General features: G+C 46.9%; 1 protein-coding gene across 5 annotated transcripts in view; it reads left to right on the forward strand.

Moving 5' to 3' along the window:
* The window catches only part of FHIT (fragile histidine triad diadenosine triphosphatase), a 1,278,194-nt gene that overhangs the window by 154,164 nt on the left and 1,104,292 nt on the right, over nt 1–19,738 (forward strand). The gene's annotated exons all lie outside the window — the stretch shown is intronic.

The following is a 19,738-nucleotide window of genomic DNA, read 5'->3' on the forward strand; positions in this document are numbered from 1 at the left end:
GAATTTGTGGAAATGCAAATCTGTGGAAACCTTGGAGCTTGAAAAACATCCAGTTTCCCCAATGAGTGGACAACAGAAAAAAGGTACTTGACAGTCCATGGAAGACAGGCAGAACAGATTTTACATAATACATACATCCCTAATAGAATAATGTGGGATATTTCATTTCAGTTCCTATTAGCAACGAGTGCTGTGTTTTTAAATTATAGTTGTAAGCTGCTGCAAGCATGGGATTGAGATGCAGTGGCAATATTTTCAATAACAAATTCATAATGTAAAAACCATAAGCAAACAAGCCCCTGTTCACTTGCTTCAGAAGGGGATTCAGTTTTATATCCGTGACCCCATCAAGACTGGCAAAGCAGGCTTGTGAAATTTGTTGGGTAAGGCACAAGCTGATATCCAGAAGGCAGTGCCATTTGAATCCGAGTGTTTATAGGAAGCACAGTTAATTATCTTGGGTGCTGAAGCCATTTGAGCTCAATTCAATTCAATTAGATGTTACATTTGTAAGCTGTAGTAGATGTTGGATTTCACCAAAGCAGAAGGGAACTATGACCCTCATCAAGACACTTGCAAGGGAGGTTATGATACAAAGGAAGCACGCCCTTAGTGTGAGCTTTGCTCACTTCCTGATCCTATAGCAAGATCCTAGTTTCATTTGTTTTCTTCAAGAACCTGAAAAACCACTTATATCGAGCACTCTAACAGAAAAATGTGAAATGATGTTTTAGAATCTACTTCAGGGTGGGCAGGCTTGCAGTATCTACTTTTTATTAGATCTAGCTGGGGGTTTTTTTTAGCAATTTTTTTTTACAAATTCCCAAGATCCACCAACCAGAGCCAAATGCAAAAGACAGATACTTAGAATTAAAGAATTCTGAGCCCGGGGCTTTGTTGAAGTACCAGAAATAAACTGAGCATTCAGTCCTTCTAGACCAAGGGTGAGCACCTGCCTTGCCCCTGTACACACCAGGGGCTGGTCCCCCCCTGGGGCTGTACCCCTGCTGCTGCCACGCCACTACGTTGGCTGCTGAAATTCAGTGGTGCATTGCTGGGGAAAAAGTTTTGAAATAGCTCCCCTTTTAAAGGATAAGCTGATACTTTGCCACCAAAATTCATCAGCAGGGTAGTGCAAAAAGGGGCCACTTTGCTTTCAAATGGCCTCTTCTGCCACTGCTGTACTGCTGAAATTCAGCAGCAAACTAAAATGGGACTACTTTGCTTTTTGCTGCCACTGGTTCCACACTGCTGAATTTCAGTGGTGGCGGTGGTGGGGCAGTGGGCACTGCAAAAAGGGACAGGGGGTGCATGAAGTCCATGTGTTGCCCACTCCTGCGGGTGGTGGCTTCTCATGGGGAATGGAAGTTGGAGGAGCTGGTTGGGCATTGTTCCTCAGGGTCTACCTGTTCACTTGAGCGAGCTGAGGTCCACTCTTCAGAGTCAGGGAGCAGTGGCACCTCCTGGGAGGGTTGTTTGGATAGGATATGGGGTCTGAGGCAGTGGTCCCAGTTTGGAAGGAACAGGGACTTGCTCTGTGCCTGCTCAGAGTCACTGGAGGTTTCAGTCTCTGAGGGCTCTCAGTCCTGGACTATGACACCAGGTCAGTGTTGCCAGCTTTACAAGTGAAGATAATCTTTTCTGTAGTATTTGTTTCATAGCTGAGTAGGTCCCCTGTGACAGATGTTCCCCCGCCCCCAGCAAGGGGAGCCTGCCTAGGTCACCTGCCCTTTAATCTGGCCCTGCTTACTGGATGCAGTGTTTGGCTCAACGGTAAGTAGAGTGCGCCAGCAGAAAGGTTGTGTGTATATGTAGCAAATATATACAGAAACCTTGCCTTGCAGAGATTAAGGTCCTGATCCAGAGGGGGGAAATGGCATTAAGGGCATTAAAATGCCTAGGAGCACATACTTAGCAGACCCCTAGGAACTACCATTCTGTGGACTGGCAGCTGCTTTGAATTGGCTGTTCAAAAAGCTGTTAAAGGTTTGCAAGAACAGCTGGGGAATCTTGTACAAAAATGAATACTTTTTTCATGACAAATAACTGTTCTTCGTAGTCTTTTCCTCTTTTAAAAAGAAGTGTGAAACTGCGGTGCATAAATATAGAATACTTAAACCCAGCCGTTCTTTATGGGCCCAGTATAGAGTTAGTTCATAATGGTTCTGATAACTGAAAAGATGACCTTTCATTTTTTCATACTCAACCTCCTGAAGAAACAAACTTGGTAAATGTGAATATTATTCATGAGAACAGACAGGGAATTGCCAAGCGTATTACAGCTTTATTGTAGTTGTGCTACTGGAATAGCTCACCTGGCTCTACGTACATTATTGTTCTTGAATATTACGAGCAGCCATGGGATGATTTTGTTCCTCCTCTTCTGTGTTCCAATGTAATGGATTTGCAGTGTGTGTGTGTGTGTGTGTTGAACGTAATGTCTTACAGTTGAAAAGGTAAGATGAAGTTGAACATAGAACAACTCCTGAATTTTGTCCAATGTATTGTGTGCATACTTTAGGATCATTTTCCCACTCCTTCCCTTAATAACTTTGTAATCAAAATGTGTTGTATTCAGCATAGTTAATGAGACCTGGGCAAGAGATATCAAGGCCTGAAGTCAGGACTGGCCCTGCCATTAGGCAAAGTGAGACACTTGCCTGAGGCATCAGTTGTTGAGGGGCACAGAGTGGGCAAAGCTGTGTGTGCCATGTGACCTGCTCTTCACCCCAAAGCTAGGCCGCTTCTCTTGGGTAGAGAAGAAAATGGTGTCCCATCGCCAGGATTGAAGTAAGATGTAACTGTGTGCCTGGTAGGCTTTTGTACATAGGGATGTCAGAGAATTCCACCACGGATCTCGGTGAGGCTGAATGCCAGTGCATTCAGCCCCCTAAAATCCGTGGCAGAACGAAGCCCCCCCGCCCCACGAAATGGGCCCAGAATGGAGCACCTACCTGCTGCCATCCACACTGACTTGCGAATGGCGGCCGCCATTCGCTTCTTCCATATAGCTGTGATAGGCTATGTAAATACTTACGCAGCCTATCACGGCTAAAGCAGGGACGCCATAAATATTTACGTAGCCTATCACGGCAAAAGTAAGGGAACACAAATGGCGGCGGCTACGGCGGCTGCCATTTGCGTTCCCTTTTTTTTTTTGCTGTGATAGCCTACGTAAATATTTATGTAGGCTATTATGGCAAAAAAAAAAAAGGACCGCAAATGGCATAGTGGCTGCCATTTGTGTTCCCTGGGTTTTTCTGGCTGTAATAGGCTACGTAAATATTTACGTAACCTATCACAGCAAAAAAAAAAAAAGGACACAAAAAACCGGCCGCCGTAGCCGCCGCCATTTGCGTTCGCTGTTGTTTTTTTTCTTTTGCCGTGATAGGCTACGTAAATATTTACGTAGCCTGTCACAGCAAAATACAGGGACGCAAATGGCGGCAGCTACGGCAGCTGCCATTTGCGTCCCTGCAGGCTGCCCAGCGGCCGGATGACTGGCTGCGGGCGGCCCTGGCCGGCGGCTCTGCGGAATCTCCATGGAGCGGAGCCGGCCAGAGAGAATTTCGGGGGGGGGGACGGAGCGCCTCCCCCCCACCGCGAATGTCACCCTTTGAAAAGGTAAGTGACTTTTGTACATCCCTATTTGTACACAATGGGAGAAGGTGCTATTTTGTCCTTCACCTCAGACAGCAGAATGACTTGGGCCTGAAGTTATGACAGAATCAGATCATAACTAAAAGAGATGAATGGAGTACATAATTATTCATAACAAATTTCACATAATTATCACAAATAGTATGAAGCATACGAAGCATATTTAGAATTCTCATCAATAATGAAAATAGTTGTTGTATTTTAATTTGTAATTTTTGTGAACCACTCAGAGTGTTTTGCCTAGTGGGCGGCATAGAAATGTAATAAAATAAATCAATTAATCTGCAGGAAAGTTATTGAGAATCATTTTTAATTCCACATTGCTTCCAAAGCATCATGATGTTTGGGGGGAGTCTCTGAACTGTGTGACACATTGCTTTCACTTCTCTCCAAAATCACATTTTGAGAAGGATTTAAAGTTTCTTCTTTCAGTTCATGAGAGATAATGATGTAATGGTTGCTCATCTCCAAATTGGTCCACTGAACATGCAGACTTTTTGCTTTGCTGAGCCTAATGGATGGTATTTATATATCAAGAGAACCACAAACCAGAGTTAGAACTTGATTCGCTATAATTGTTTCTAAAGAGACAGATGATTTCACAAATAATAACTTTTAAGCAAGCTTTCCCTGTTTTGGAATGGCAGACATAGAGACATGTTTTGAGGATAATAGACAAGAAGATAATTCAGTTTATGATGAAGAGGGTCTGTGCTCTAAGCATGGTGCCATTAGAAACATTAGCTGGGAAAATATTTCTAATTGTCCTAAGGAGCTTTGGTATGAAGGCTAAATCAATTCCTAAGGTTTTGCATACACACAACAGTTGGCACTTTAGTAACTGAGCAAAGAAGAAAGCATTATAAGAGCTAGGAACCAGAAGTGAGGTGTGATGAATCATCATGAGCTTTGGATTATTATTTAGGGCTGATTCACAGAAATCAGTTTTTTGTGATTTGGGTGCATCACTTTTTTCATCCCTTCTAAGCGGTGCCATTTTTTCACCCCATTGGTACTAATGAGAGCTTTCCTCTCAATGTAAATAGCAGCTCCAGTTGTCTTCAGGACTGTAGCAGTGGGAGGGGAAAGGATTAAACTCCTCTATGGTCCTGCTCTTGAACAGGCCTCCTATGCTTGCTAAAACACAACAATTCTTAATAATGTATAGTTTAGTCCTCAGTAAGTTGGCTCTAGGGATGTATGAAAGTCACTTACCTTTCACGGATTATGTTGATGGTGGGAGGGGAGGTGTTCTGTCCCTCCCCCCCGGAATCCTCGCCGGGGGGAGACACTCCGTTCTTCTCCCCCAGAATCCTCCGCAGCCGGCTGTGCTCCATGGCAGCTCCGCGGAGCAGCCAGCCAGGCCCAGCCAGGCCAGAGCCGTCCGCAGCCAGATTTCTTAGAATGTCAAACTAGGAATGGGGAGACCCAGGTTCAAATCCCTGCTCAGCTACAACCCTCTCTGTCTGACCTTGGGGGCAGCCTCTCTCAGCCTAACCTAACTCACAGTGTTGTGATGATAAAATGGGAGTGGGATAATTTCAGAAGAACCATGTTATGCTTTCAGTGGCTATTAGTCATGATGGCTATATATTACCTCCAATACAAGGAGCACCATGCCTCTCTATGCCAGTTGCTGGGGAACATGGATGGGAGGGTGCTGCTATTGCACTAGTGTCCTATTTGTGGACTCCCCATGGGCATCTTGCTGGCTACTGTGTGAACAGAATACTGGACTGGATAGGCCTTCGGATTGATGTAGTATGGCTCTTACGATCTTATGAAGAAGGGCAGGATATATGTGCAATAATAAATTCATAGCACAGGTTGTTTTTGGGGACTAGCGGCTTTGGCCCTCTTCTGCGTCCCCCCACCAATTTGTAAGTTAGATGGGTGGTGACTGGTTGTGGGACCAAATTTGTGAAATTTCCTCTCCAGAGAGGCTAATCTGTCATCAAGCGGATCAAGGCTGCAATCCTTAAATACACTTGGGAGCAAGCCCGAGTAAATATGCATAGGTTTACAATGTAAACATTTTTACATGGAAAAGCGGACAGTGTGCCTTTAGTGTCTCCAACCCAGCACACAGCATCCTCACTCCATTAAGTGCAGCAGTGTGTGAACAACAAGGATGACTGTAGGTAATTTCCTCTTGATGTCTAATTTTTCTCCTTCCCCAGTACATCTGGTGATGGTTATAGTTATCAAGAGATCTTTTCATCTTACAGATTTATTTCTAGCACAGGCGATCTTTTCAGACTGAAAATTATTTCTTCCTCTGCTCATAATTCGGTAGTGGATCACAATAACGTGCGGGCTGTTTGATGGAAATGGCAATTTGGGTGTAATGGGTGTTATATAAGTTACATCCAGATCAAATAAAGCAGGAAATATTACATTAAATTGTTATAGCTTTTTTTAAAAAAAGAGGAAATAAAGGGTACCTCAGTTTTAATGTAAAACCCCTTTTACAGATCTGCCATGGTGTAACTCAACCTTTTTTCTTTTTTCTTAACAAGCATTGCTGTGTTCTGCTCATAGATTTTTAGATTAACTTTCTTCTATTACAAGTACTAATTAAATTATTTTGTGCCATTGCTAGCTCTGTGAACTTGGACTTCGTTCAACAACTGGAACTTATCCCTTGGTCCCACACTTCGTATTCAGTACAATCAGAAATCCCAGGTTCATAAACTAAGTTAACTTTTCTGTAAATGATCTGTAGAACACTAGAAAAGGCCCAACACATTGTTCCAGGATCCTAACTGATGGAGTTAGGAATGGGGGAGAAAAAATGGTTTACATTGTAATACAAACCGACCTAATTTGTACTTCCCAAACTAAAACATGAACCAGAATGCAATTAACACAAACCAGAATGCAATTATCCTTCAGTTTTCACACGTCTCTGAATTTTGCGATGCAGTTCTCCAATAAAACAAATGTGTACAAAATGTGTGCATTAGGGGAAATTGCATACAAAAGGGTTTATAGTGGGGAAATTGCTTGCAAAAACATATTTGTGTCAATTGTGTACAAAAATGTGTACATTAGGAGAAATCTTTCTGAAAATGCATATGGATCTTCATTTGCACTTTTTCCTAAAAAGTAAATTGCAAGCTGTTGCAGAAGGCGGACAGAACAAACTTCTGTTTCAAAGTATTTGAAAGCTGTAGAATGCAAAAGAGAGCTTCAGCTATTAGGCAGTATAGAAATGTAAGAAACAAATAAATAAAATATACAGTTTTGTCTGTCTCTAGGTGGAGTGCACCCATACCATGTGAGGAACACTTGAGGTTTATGACTTGAGAGTGTCATAAACAGCTGTTTATGCTTTAACTACTACAGATAGTTTGACTGAAAAAACAAATACTAGGGATGACGTGGGCACCAGATTCGGTCCGGGAATCCAGCAGAACCGCCCCTGCCTGCACCCCTGAGCCCCACTTGCTGAGCTCCTCCACCTGCTTGCCCCCTGCCTGCACTCGGCAAATGCCCTGCACTCACCCTGGTGGCCTCATCAGGCTTTGTGGTTGCCATTTTTTGAGAAATAAAACGGCGATTGCAAAAATGAGCATATTTGCGCACATGCGAAAATGCACATTTTTGCAAATGCATATATTTGCATATGCACGAAAATGCGCACTTTTAAAAATGAACATTTTGCACACACACAAATGTGAGCCTTCACAAAAATGCACATTTTGCACATGAGCACATGTGCATTCACAGAAATGCGCATTTTCACACATACAAAGATGTGCACATTTTTGCAATCTCCATCTTATTTTTCAAAAAAATGGTGACCGCAGAGCTCGATGAGGCTGCTGGGGTAAGTGCGGGCTGCTCGCGAGCGTGGCACGGGCTCGAGTGCGGTCCGGGGACCGGCGAGTGGGGGCGGGGGGGCAGGCATCCGGAGAACCCAGACGGGGCTGAGTTCTCACATCCCTAACAAACACTGCCATCAAGGGAGAATATGACTTCTGTCTTCCAGTCTCGTTCACTCTGGGATAGCAGGGAATCACGTACAGAGTCTCCTTGGTTTTGAGGGAAGGATAGCTGAAGTGCATGAGTTCATAGCAGTGTGAGTGAACCCATCCCCGTTGTTGTTGTTGTTGTTGTTTACTTTTCTATACCGCCCACTACAAAACTCTCTGGGTGGTTTACAAACATTAAAAACATTAAAAATACAGTATACAGAGATTAAAAACAATTTACATAAAAAAAAGATGAACCGACAATATGCACAAAAGAAACGTATATCTAAAACGACTTCAAACAAACAATCTCAAAAACAAACAATCTCAAAAACAAACAACCATAACCCTAAGATATTCCAGGATCGATTAAAACCTATCATATGCTGCCAAATGCCTGGGAGAAGAGAAAGGTCTTAACCTGGCACTGAAAAGATAACAATGTTGGTGCCAGGTGAACCTCGTTGGGGAGATCATTCCACAATTTGGGGGCCACCTGTCAGGGTGGACACTGAGCCCATAGAACCTCAGAGCAGTTCTGATTCTGAGGAGGAACAGCAATCCATGGGAGAAGAGCTCGCTCATCTCTCACAAGCACAGCAGCTGGCAGAGATTCCTCCTGCCAGCATTCCTGGGATAGATAGTGACCCTGGCAGTGAGAGAGCGCTGGAGGGGGGCTTGCTGGATGCTCGGCACAGATGCAGGGAGCAACGACAGATGGAGGGCGCAGCGCCCATTTTGCGTGCAAGCAACGGTCGACTCCCGTGGACCCAAGTGAAAGAGGGAGGAACTCTCACTAGCCCACAAGTTCAGGGTCTGCAAGTGATTCTCCTTCAAATGGGGACCAACTGTTTCCAACCCAGGGGCATAGGTTACTCTGCTGTTCATAGCTTAGTCACTGGAGACAGAGTTATTAAGTTGTAAAAGGAATAAAGCCTTGAAAAGAATCCTTTGTCTGTGTCTGGAGTTGGCTACTGGAGTAGACTGAAAGAGGACGGCTAGGGCCCCCTGACACCACCACCAAGAAGGCCCTCTTCCTTGTTGCCATCTTCCGAGCTTCCCTCAGTGTAGGCAGCCCGAGGAGGGCCTTAGATGTTGAATGTAGGGGACAGGTAGGCTCGTGTCAGGAGAGGTGCTCCATCAGGTATTGTGGTCCCAAGCCATGTAAGGCTTTATAAGTTAAAACTAGCACCTTGAATTGGGCTCAGAAACATACAGGCAGCCAGTCCAAGCAGGCTAGAGTCGGTCTTATATGTTCAGACCGTCTGGTCCCCATTATCGATCTGGCTGCCACATTTTGCATGAGCTGCAGTTTCTGAACCGTCTTCAAAGGCAGCCCCATGTAGAGTGCATGGCAGTAATCTAACTTGGAGATTACCAGAGCATAGATGACTGAAACCTGGTTATCCCTGTCCAGACAGGGGTGTAGCTGGGCCACCAAATGAAGTTGGTAGAAGGCACTCCATGCCACTGAGGCTACCTGATGTCAGAAGCGCCCTTGCTGCCTTCTGAAATCCTCAAGTAGCCAGAATCAACATGCAGATGATAGGGCTCTTTTCCAAGGCTTTATTTCCATTCAACCTAATGACACTTACAGATGCTAACTGCTTGAGCCTAATGAGGGAAACTTAAGAGAGCAGCCTATCCAGGGTTTCTAGCCTTAGGGAATTAGTTGGTCTCTGTTTGGAGGGAAAAGGCAGGAAGTCTCTGAACTTAAGGGCTAGGAGGCGAAAGTCCACCCCTTTCCTGTGGGGCATCGGGGTGCAGCTGTTGATGTCATGTCAAGTGGGCTGAGCACCTCTTCTCAGCGCCCTCCATCTCCCGCTTGTCCCTGTGCCAGCACCTAGCATCCTGAAGCTCCAGTTGTCCCTCCTCCTGCCTGCCAGGGTTCCTACCACTCTCAGGAATGTGAGCAGGGAGGGCCTCTCCCTCCGGCGTTGCCTCTGAACAGCGTGTGGGTTCCTCTCCCATGGTTTCTATCTCTTCCTCAGAATCAGAACTGCTTTGGGGCTCTATGGGCTCCGATCCAACCCTTACATCATCCCTGCTCCCATGAGGCCCCCCCTCATGCCTCCTGGAGCCCCATGCTTGTGGGGGTATCATTGGGGAAAGTGCTGCAGCAGCAAAGGGGCATGGTCATGCTCAGTGGGTTCCCAAGAATGTTCATCTGGCCCATAGCCCTTCCAGTTCACCAAAAATTGTAGGTGCCCGCAGGAAAGGCGCGAGTCCAGGATCTCAGCAACTTCAAACTCCTCCCCTGCCCCAGCACTGGAGGTGGGGGGTGGAGCAGACTGAGTGATGGGGGTCATCAGAGACCAAAGGGGAAAGTAAGGAACGATGAAAAACAGGATGCACTTTCATGGAGGGGGGAAGAGCCAGGCGAAAAGCAACAAGGTTAATTTGGGCTGTATTCTGCAAAGGACCCATGCGACGGACCGCGAGCTTCTTCGTGGGAGAGTGAGAGGGGAGGTATTGGGTGGACAACCAAATCCAGTCCCCCAGCTGCAGGGCCGGGCCGGGCTGGCGACGCCGGTCTGCAGTTTGTTTGTACGCTGCTTTTGCCTGTTCGATGGAGTCCAGTAAAAGGTGGTGCACCGAGCGCAGCTCCTCTAAAAACTCATGGGCTGCGGGCACCGAGGATGGACCAAGCAAGGAAGAGAAAGCCTTGGGATGGTATCCAAAATTGGCAAAAAAGGGAGTTTGGTGGGTAGATGCATGGCAGGCATTGTTATAAGCAAATTCTGCCAGAGGCAGCAGGGAAAACCAGTTATCTTGTTGGTAGTTTACATAACAGTGTAAGTATTGCTCTAGAGTCACATTGGTGTGTTTGGTCTGACCATCTGTCTGGGGGTGGTGAGCAGAGGAAAGGCGTAGCGGCACATTGAGTAGACCAAGTAGCTCCTTCCAGAAATGGGTGGTGAACTGGGCCCCCCTATCCGAAATAAGTCCCTCTGGCCATCCATAGAGACAGAAAACATGCACCAAAAAGAGCTCAGCCTTCTTGACCGTGGGCAGCCTGGAGCATGGGATGAAGTGAGCCATCTCAGAAAATAAATCCACCATAAATCCACCAAATCCAGAATGGTAGTCTTACCTTGTGAGCGAGGCAAGTCGGTGATGAAATCAAGGGAGAGCAGCTTCCAAGGGCCTGAAAGGGTAGGCAGAGGGTGAAGTAAGCCCACAGGTTTGCCCAAGGAGGCTTTCGCCCACTGACAGGTTGTGCAGGAAGCGACATAAGTCTTGGTGTCGCGACACACTCGGGGTCACCAAAAATCCCACGTCACCCTAGGGATGTTAGAGAATTCTGCCACAGATCCCAGGGGGCCCAAATTCCAGTGAATTCGGCCCCCTGGAATCCATGGCGGAACAGAGCCCCCGCCCCACCACCCCGCGAAAGCCCCACGAAACGGAGCCTACCTGGTTGCGGCAGTGGCTCCAGCTGCTGCCAGGCTGCTGCGGACGCAAATGGCGTCCTGAGCAGGGGACGCCATTTGCGTCCCTATGGTAGCCCGTGATAAGCTACATAAATATTTACGTAGCTTATCACGGCTAAAGCAGGGATGCAAATGGCGTCCCCTATGGCATTTGCGTTCCCGTTTTCTCTGTGATAGGCTACGTAAATATTTACGTAGCCTATCATGGAGAAAATGGGAACGCAAATGGCATAAGGGACGCCATTTGCGTTCCCGCTTTAAACATTTACGTAGCCTATCACGGGCTACCATAGGGACGCAAATGGTTGGCCGGGTTGGCCCATTGCGGGTTGGCCCGGCTGGCGGCTCCGCAGCCTGGCCGTGGAGTGGAGCCATCCAGACAGGATTCTGGGGGGGGGGGGAGTAACGGATCGCCTCCCCCCATCGAGGATTTCCGCGGGAGGGACGGAGTGCCTCCCCCCCCACCGTGGATGTCCCTGGACGAAACCAGGGAAGTGTTTCATACATCTCTACGTCACCCTGTGTAGGGTCTTGATGAAGCCAAAATGCCCAGCGGTGGGGGAATCGTGGCTCTGATGGAGGACTGTTTCGTGGAGGGGTTTAGAAGGCACATACACCCAGCCTGAATGGTAAAGCAACCCGCCTTGCAGGGAGAAGGGGGTATACTGAGAGGGGGCAGAGACTAGCCCCAATTCCTCCACCTTCTTGCGGACCAAAGAATCCCGAGCTTGTTCAATGCGAAGGAGCTCCTCCCAAGAGCGAGGCACCATCGCCATGGCCAGACTTTTTTTGGGGGGAGAATGAGAGCAGGGGAGGAACTCTGCTCATCCTCTGGCTGGAGGTCCAGCTTATGAGAGAGGGCATCTGCTTGCTGGTTGTCGGCGGCCTTCACATGGTGGATTTTCAGGTTGAATCAGGGGAAACAAAGACCACCTAATCTGCCACTGATTTAAGGTGTGGGCTGTCTGGAGATGTTCCAGGTTGTGATGGTCAGTCCTGACTTTGACGGGGTGCTGTGCCCCCTCCAGAAGATGATGCCACATCTCCAAGGCAGACTTAATCGTTAACAGTTCCTTCTCCCAGATGGTATAGTTACGCTTGGACATGCTTAACTTCCTGGAGTGGTAGGCACAGGGACACCCACCTGACCTGGCTGGAAAAGAGCCACCCCCACCACATAATCAGATGCATCAGTTTGCACTGCAAAAGGCCTCCTTGCATTGGGGTGCAACAGGATTAGCTCAGAACTAAAAAGCCTCTTAAGTTCCTTGAAAGACTGGTGGGCAGAGGCAGTCCAACGAAAAGGGGAGTTCTTGCGCTTAAGGAGGTCTGTGAGAGGAGATGTCAGTCAAGCATAGCCAGGCAGGAATTTCCTGTAGAAATTGGCAAACCCCAGAAAACGCTGTAAGTCCTTTGTGGATGGAGCCTGCCAAGAAAGGATGGCCTGGACCTTTGCAGGACCCATCTTGATGCTGTCTGCTGAAATAATGCAACTGAGAAAGTCCAAGGAGGTCAAGTCAAAGGCACATTTCTCCAGCTTGACAAAAAGATAGTGTTTGTGGAGGCACTGTAAAACAGTTGTGACATGACGCCGATGATCTTGGGGGTCAGCAGAGAATACAATCAAATAATTGAGATAAACAATGAGGAAAGTGTCCAAATAGTCCTGGAAGATGGCATTCATAAAGCGTGAAAATGTGAGGGGGGGGGCTGCAGGAGAGTCCAAAAGGCATCACTAAGTATTCGTATGCGCCATACCGGGTTCCGAAACAAGACTTCCAATCACCCCCCTCCTGGATGTGAATCAGATTGTAGGCGCCATGCAGGTCCAATCTGGTGAAAATCTTGCCTTGCCCCAGGCGCTCAAGCATCTTGGAGATGAGGGGGAGGGGGTATTTGTCAGGGATAGTGACCAAGTTGAACGCTCGGTAGTTGTGAACGGGCCTGAGCTCCCCCATCTTCTTGCAAACAAACACTGTTGAAGCACAGGCAGGGGAGATGGAGGGACGTATGAACCCGTGGCAGAGGTTTGTGTCCAAACACTCTGCAGAGCTTGAAGTTCTGGCTCTGACATCGAATACAGCCAGCCCACCGGGATGGTGGCACCCAAGATCAGGTTAATGGCACAGTCAAAAGAGCGGTGTGGAGGAGGAGCTGGTCAGCCTCCTTCTTGTCGAAAACATCCCGGAAAACTGCATACTTCTCTGGGAGGATCACTGGAGCAGAAGAACTGCTTGGGGAAGATGAGGAGGGGGTGGAAAGGTTTAAGGCCTGGACTGGGGGCGATGGCCTGTTTGGGAAGCAATGCTGCAGGCAGTAGAGAGAGGAGAATTTCACTTGATGAAACTCCCAAGAAATCTGAGGATTGTGCTTAGAGAACCAGGATACGCCCAGCACGATTGCGTATTGGGGCACCTTGGCCAGGTGCAATTGAATCTGCTCAACGTGGCCCTTGGAATGCAGAGTGACCAGAGCTGTAATCAGAGTAACCTCTCCCAAAGAGAGGGGATGCCCGTCGATGGTCTTCACCTTCAATGGGGTGGGGAGGGGCAAAGCAGGAATGCCATGCTGGCAAGAAAACTCTTCATCCATGAAACTGGTAGTCGCCCCAGAGTCCGCCCCTTTCCCGTGGGGCATCGGGGCACAGCTGTTGACATCGTGCCAAGCAGGCTGAGCGCCTCCTCTTGGTGCCCTCCATCTCCCGCTTGTCTCTGCACCGGCGCCTAGCATCCCAAAGCTCCAGTTGTCCCTCCCTCCCCCTGCCTGCCAGAGTCACTACCACTCTCAGGAATGTGAGCAGGGAGGGGCTTTCCTTCCAGCAGCACCTCTGAATAGTGCACAGGTTCCTCTCCCATGGTTTCTATCTCTTCTTCAGAATCAGAACTGCTTTGGGGCTCTATGGGCTCCGATCCAACCCTGACACCTGAGCCTTAAGTGACAAAGATAGCTCAAGGAGAACCCCCAAGCTATGAACCTGCTCCTGCAGCTGGAGTGCAACAGCATCCAGAACAGGTTGAGCACCTTCCATCCAGTCAGAAGAACCACCCACCAACAGCATCTCAGCCATGTTTGAATTGAGTTTTAGATTGTTAGCCCTCATCTAGTCCATTGTTACATCCAGGCACTGATTTAGCACATCCACACCACAGGCTCACGTGAAGAAGATGAAAGGGCGAGAAATAGTAGGGATGTCAGAGAATTCTGCCCGAATTTTAAATGGGATCGAATTCTGACAAATCCGTTCCATGGAGTCGTCCTTGGAACAGGGTGGGCCAGTCGACCCGGACTGGAGCTCACGCGAACCCATTCTTTTTTTGTCCTCCGAATGGCAGATTTTATGAAAATAATCATGAAAAGAAATCCGTAAATTGGAAATGGAGGAAGGAGAACGTGAACGGCTTTACTCTTTTTACGATGCATTTTCCCTGTGACCTGAGGCTTTCTTTCGCTGGGGCTGAGTCTTAAGTCCACGGAAATCCTCCATCTTTTCTGTTTATTGTCTGTGGAGGTGAGGTAAGGTCAGGTCAGGTCAGGTCCGGTGAGGTCAGGTGAGATGAGGTCAGGTCTGGTCAAGTCCGGTGAGGTGAGGTGACATCAGGACAGGTCTGGTGAGGTCAGATGAGCTGAGGTCAGGACAAATCCGGTGAGGTTAGATGACCAGAAGTTATGTGGGGAATCCCCGTGAAGGGCTTTACCCTTTTTACGAAAATAAACAGGCTTATGGGGACTGACGGCAAGCGCACAAAAAGGAGCTGCTCCGTGAGGATTCCGGGGGGAGGAATAGATTGCCTCCCCCCACCATGGGTTCCCCACTGGAACAGACTGTGGGAAATCCGTACATCCCTAAGAAATAGAGCTGCGTGTCATCAGCATACTGATGACAACACCACCACCCCCAACTCTGGATTTATTTATTTATTTATTATTAAATTTATTAATCGCCCATCTGGCTGGTCACCCAGCCACTCTGGGCGATGTACAGCATACAATAAAACAGTTTAAAACAATAAAATTCTACAATAAAAACATTTTCTAAAATACCCTAACCCACCCCAAATGCCTGCCTGAACAACCACGTTTTTAATGCACGACGGAAGCTCATTAAAGAGGGGGTATGATGGAGTTCCCTAGGGAGGGAGTTCCACAGAGTGGGGGCCACCACAGAAAAGGCCCTCTCCCTCGTCCCCACCAGTCTAGCTGTCCTGGCTGATGGGACAGAGAGAAGGGATGACTGCACTCAGTGGTTTCATGTAGATGGTAAATAGCATGGGGGACAAAACTGATCCCTGTGGAACCCCATACTGGAGAATCCATGGGGCTGAGCAATATTCCCAAGCATCACCTCCTGGAGCTGGCCATCCAAGTAGGAGCGAAACCACTGCAGTGCAGTGCCTCCAACTCCTAGCTCAGACAATCCTCCCAGAAGGACACCATGGTTAATGGCATCGAAAGCCACTGAGAGATGAAGGGGAATCAACAAGGTCACAGTCCCCCTGTCTCTCTCCCGACATAGGTCATCATACAAGGCAACCAAGGTTGTTTCTTGCCAAAATCTGGTGTGAACCCCCACTGAAATGGATCTAGATAATTGGTCTCATCCAAGAGTGTCTGGAGGTGGTTGGCAACCACCCGCTCAAGAACCTTGCTATTTGCGTTGCCCTTATTTTCGCCGTAGTCTACATAAATCTTTACGTAGACTACAGGGACCAAATAAGGAACGCAAATGGCGGCTCCCTATGGGGGCCGCCATTAGCGTACACGCTTTTTTTTTTTTTAAGTCACCCATGATAGGCTACGTGATGATTAACGTAGCCTATCACGGCTGACTTTGCAGATCTAGCCGTGATAGGCTACGTTAATCGTTACGTAGCCTATCACAGGGGCAGTTTGTTTTTTTTTTACTTTTCTTGTAATGGCGGCGGCAGCAGCCGGTCGAAAGACCGGCTGCCACCCCCGCCCCTGACGAAGACCTGCCGAACCGCCGCCGGGACCCGCTGCCGGGAGCGACATTCGTGAAAGGTAAGTCCCATCCCGGGGGGGGGGCAGGGGGCGGGGGGGTGGAAAATTTCTCCCCAAACAACCTTCGGAGGACCGAATGCGTTGGCACTCGACCCCCCGAAGTTTCGGGGAGAAATTCTCCCCCATCCCTAGTGAGGTAAATTATGTAAATACTTGCGTAAATACTTATGTAATTATTTGTGTATTTTTCTGCATGACAAAAAAAAAATTTGCATCCATCTGTGGACGGATGATGGAACAAAAGGCACCTGACAATCTGCAAAACACAGATGGAGTGGATTTTACACAGCCCGTATATCCCTACTTCTCCCTCATCACCAGTCAGTTCAATTCAGCCCTCACATTCCCTTTGAAAGATTAGCCCTTTTCTTTGAAATGTGTGTGGAGTGAATGTACATAAAGGCAAGGTTGAGATGGCAGTCAATGGTGTTGGCCTCAACCTATACACCTTCAAGCTGAACAGATATTCCCCACACACTGTATGTGTGAGCTCAGACCCAATATATATATCAGGGCCAAGCCTATATGGACATATAGTTCTACGCACATAGGGTATTTTCCATAAGTCAGTTGAACATGTGTAGGCTGCATAGGGGGCCGCGGTAGCTTAGTGGTTAAGACGCTGAACTGCAGACTGGAAGGCCGGCAGGTCAGCAGTTTGAGACCCGAGTGCTGCGTGACGGAGTGAGCTCCCATCTTCAGTCCCAGCTTCTGCCAACCTAGCAGTTCGAAAGCAAGAAATTGCAAGTAGATAAATAGGTACCACCTCGGCGGGAAAGGTAACAGCGTTCCGTGCGCCTCGGTGTTCAGTCATGCCAGCCACATGACCACGGAAGCGTCTTCGGACAGCGCTGGCTCTTCGGCTTAGAAACGGGAATGAGCACTGCACCCTAGAGTCGGACACGACTGGTTGGGGACACCTTTACCTTTTAGGCTGCATCAGGGGCAGCTAGGGATGTATGGGAAATTTGTTTCAGTTCATTTTGACCAGCATTTACCCAGTTTGCACCTGCCAGAACTGAATGCAGACTAAAATGCGATTTGCGATCAAAGTCCATAGATTTCCATAATTGCAATGTGATTCACGGAACAACAGCAAAAATGGGTTCAAAAAATGTGTACATTTGAAAAATCTGTACACTTGAAAATGTGCATAAAAATGCATACTTTTGAGAAATGCACACGATGGGAGAAAAATGCACACAATGGGAGAAAAATGCACAAAATTTGATGCATACATTTGGAGAGTTTCAGCTATTGGGCAGTATAGAAATGTAATGAATGCATAAAGAAATAAGTAATAAACCAGCATGAAAATCTCCACTAATTTTTACATGAAAATAAAAACAAACAACGTATGCTTGTTCATATGCACACCACATCTTCTGAAAAGGGGCTTTACTGAACTCTTATTGCATTGATTAGACTAGAGCCTGATTAAGAGTTCTGGAGAACTTGAAAATTTGCTCACTGTTTTGTGACATTTTGAGTGATCCTAATAACTGTCATGCTTTATTGTCTTTTTAAAAATGTGCATTTCTTTAATGTCTTGATTTAAAACTACTGTGCAGGCTCATTGTTCATAGTGTGTGCATGTATATGGAAAAAAAATGAAGCAAAGCAAGTTCAGTGAGATTCATGAGGCTGAATCAGGGAATCCCCGTATCTTCCTGGAAAACAAAGACAGACCTTAGATGGTAAGGAGAGTGACCAAATCCATAAAATGCAGGCAAGAGTTAAAAGAAAAGAACACGAACACCTTCATATGGTGTGCATGTGTGTTGTTATCCCGTTGCCTTAACTTAGAAAATGATAACAATAAACAGCACAACCGAAACTATTTTATCGACTGGCCATTTTATATTCTTACTCTGAGTAGTAAAAATGACCTCATGTCACCCCAGTGCTGCCTATCAACAGCTAATTTAAGATTGGTTAGAAAACCACTTGCTTCAGGTAGTATTAATTATATTATTTTTAAGCCTCCATATGCTTATAGAAATTGTGTGAGCTGCACTTCAAATGTGCAGGGGGGGGGGGGAATCTCAATTAGGAAACCAAAAATATCAGCTTTAGAGTTATGGTTTTGTACACAGCCATGGGTATTTCATGGGATTTGTCCAGAAAAGTCATCTGCTTTGATTCTTTGATATTGCTCTGATGCTGTAGCTCAGACCATTAAAGCTGGTTATGCGGTGCCTCTGTATTTTATTGAAATTCTTTAGGCACAAAGGCCTCCTACGATACCTGCAAAATGAAATTACCTAGTTCCTCCCTGAAAATTTATTTAGCCTCAGGTAGAGTAAATAAAAGCAAAATGAAGTCAAACTTTAATATAGTTCACTTTGCAAAGCCCTTTCACAGTGCAGGAAAATTACTTCAGCATTGCAAACTGTGTAAGTGCTTAAGGTCAGGCCAATATGTTTATCAAATGTCTTTAAATGTACAGTGTGAATGCAACACCCTTCATTTTCGAACGCATGCATCATACCAGGGATAATAAAAATACACATATCATCTGGAAGCCATGAGTGGCCTCAGTTCCCCAGTTTCCTGTTGAGGGGACACTCACTAGCAAACCTGGATTTTCTGGTGCTTTATGTATGACATGGTCCTAAGTCACAGGATGAAACACCCAGATTTTTCAATATAAGTCAAACTAACCCCAGCTGCATGAAAGCCTGAGAACTCCAACATTGTTAATTGCCTTCAGTTTAATGACTTTTTCTGATGGAATGCTGATCTCATTTGGAATGAGTGTAGTACATTACACTCTGCCTAAGATGGGTCAGCCTGATGAACAAAACTACTGTTGCGCTCAAGGAACTGTGCATGATCTAGAATTATTTTATTTCCATTTTTAAAAATGTATGCCCTGCCTTCCCCAAAAGGTCTATGATAGTTAACAAATTCAACAATAAAACATCAAAAAATTCAGTTCCAAAACTAAAAAGCAGATGAAATCATACCTGCGTCATAAAACACAGACCATGAAAATGTCAGCACCATCATCAATCTTTGCTTTGATTCCTGCATTGAGCAGGGGGTTGGACTTGATGGCCTTATAGGCCCTTCCAACCCTACTATTCTATGATTCTAGTCAAAGCAATGGCAGAACAACATTATTAATAAATGCTATATGAAGAGTAAGTGGCATGATGATATTATGAAACAAAGGACGTCATTTATTTGATATTTATTTATTTACTGTACTACTTCCCCCAAACTGAAGTTCTCCATGCGGTGTACAATACTTTCTAAACAGAAAGGTCTTCACCATCTTGCAAAATGACATAAGAGAGCAATCCTATGGCCGCTAGACAGTAGCTAGACGGCCATAGGATATGCCGTTTTCCAGGAACCGACCTTGGAGCCCATGCTCCGAGATCGATTCCGGGAAAACTGACCTCCCCCCATTTCCACACTGCCTCGGAGGCAGCGCTAGGGATGTACGAAAGTGACTTCCCTTTCCATGGATTATGTTGATGGTTGGGGGGGAGGCGTTCCGTCCCTCCCCCTGGAATCCTCGCTGGGGGGGAGGCGCTCCGTTCCTCCCCCCGGAATCCTGGCCGGCCGGCTGTGCTCTGCAGTGATTCTGCGGAGCCGCCAGCCGGCTCCGCCAGCAGCCGGACATCCGGCCGCTGGCTA

The sequence above is a fragment of the Heloderma suspectum genome, chromosome 2 (assembly GCF_057233095.1).
Source record: "Heloderma suspectum isolate Gila_16-S chromosome 2, 16-S_ref, whole genome shotgun sequence".
Classification (NCBI taxonomy): Eukaryota; Metazoa; Chordata; class Lepidosauria; order Squamata; family Helodermatidae; genus Heloderma; species Heloderma suspectum.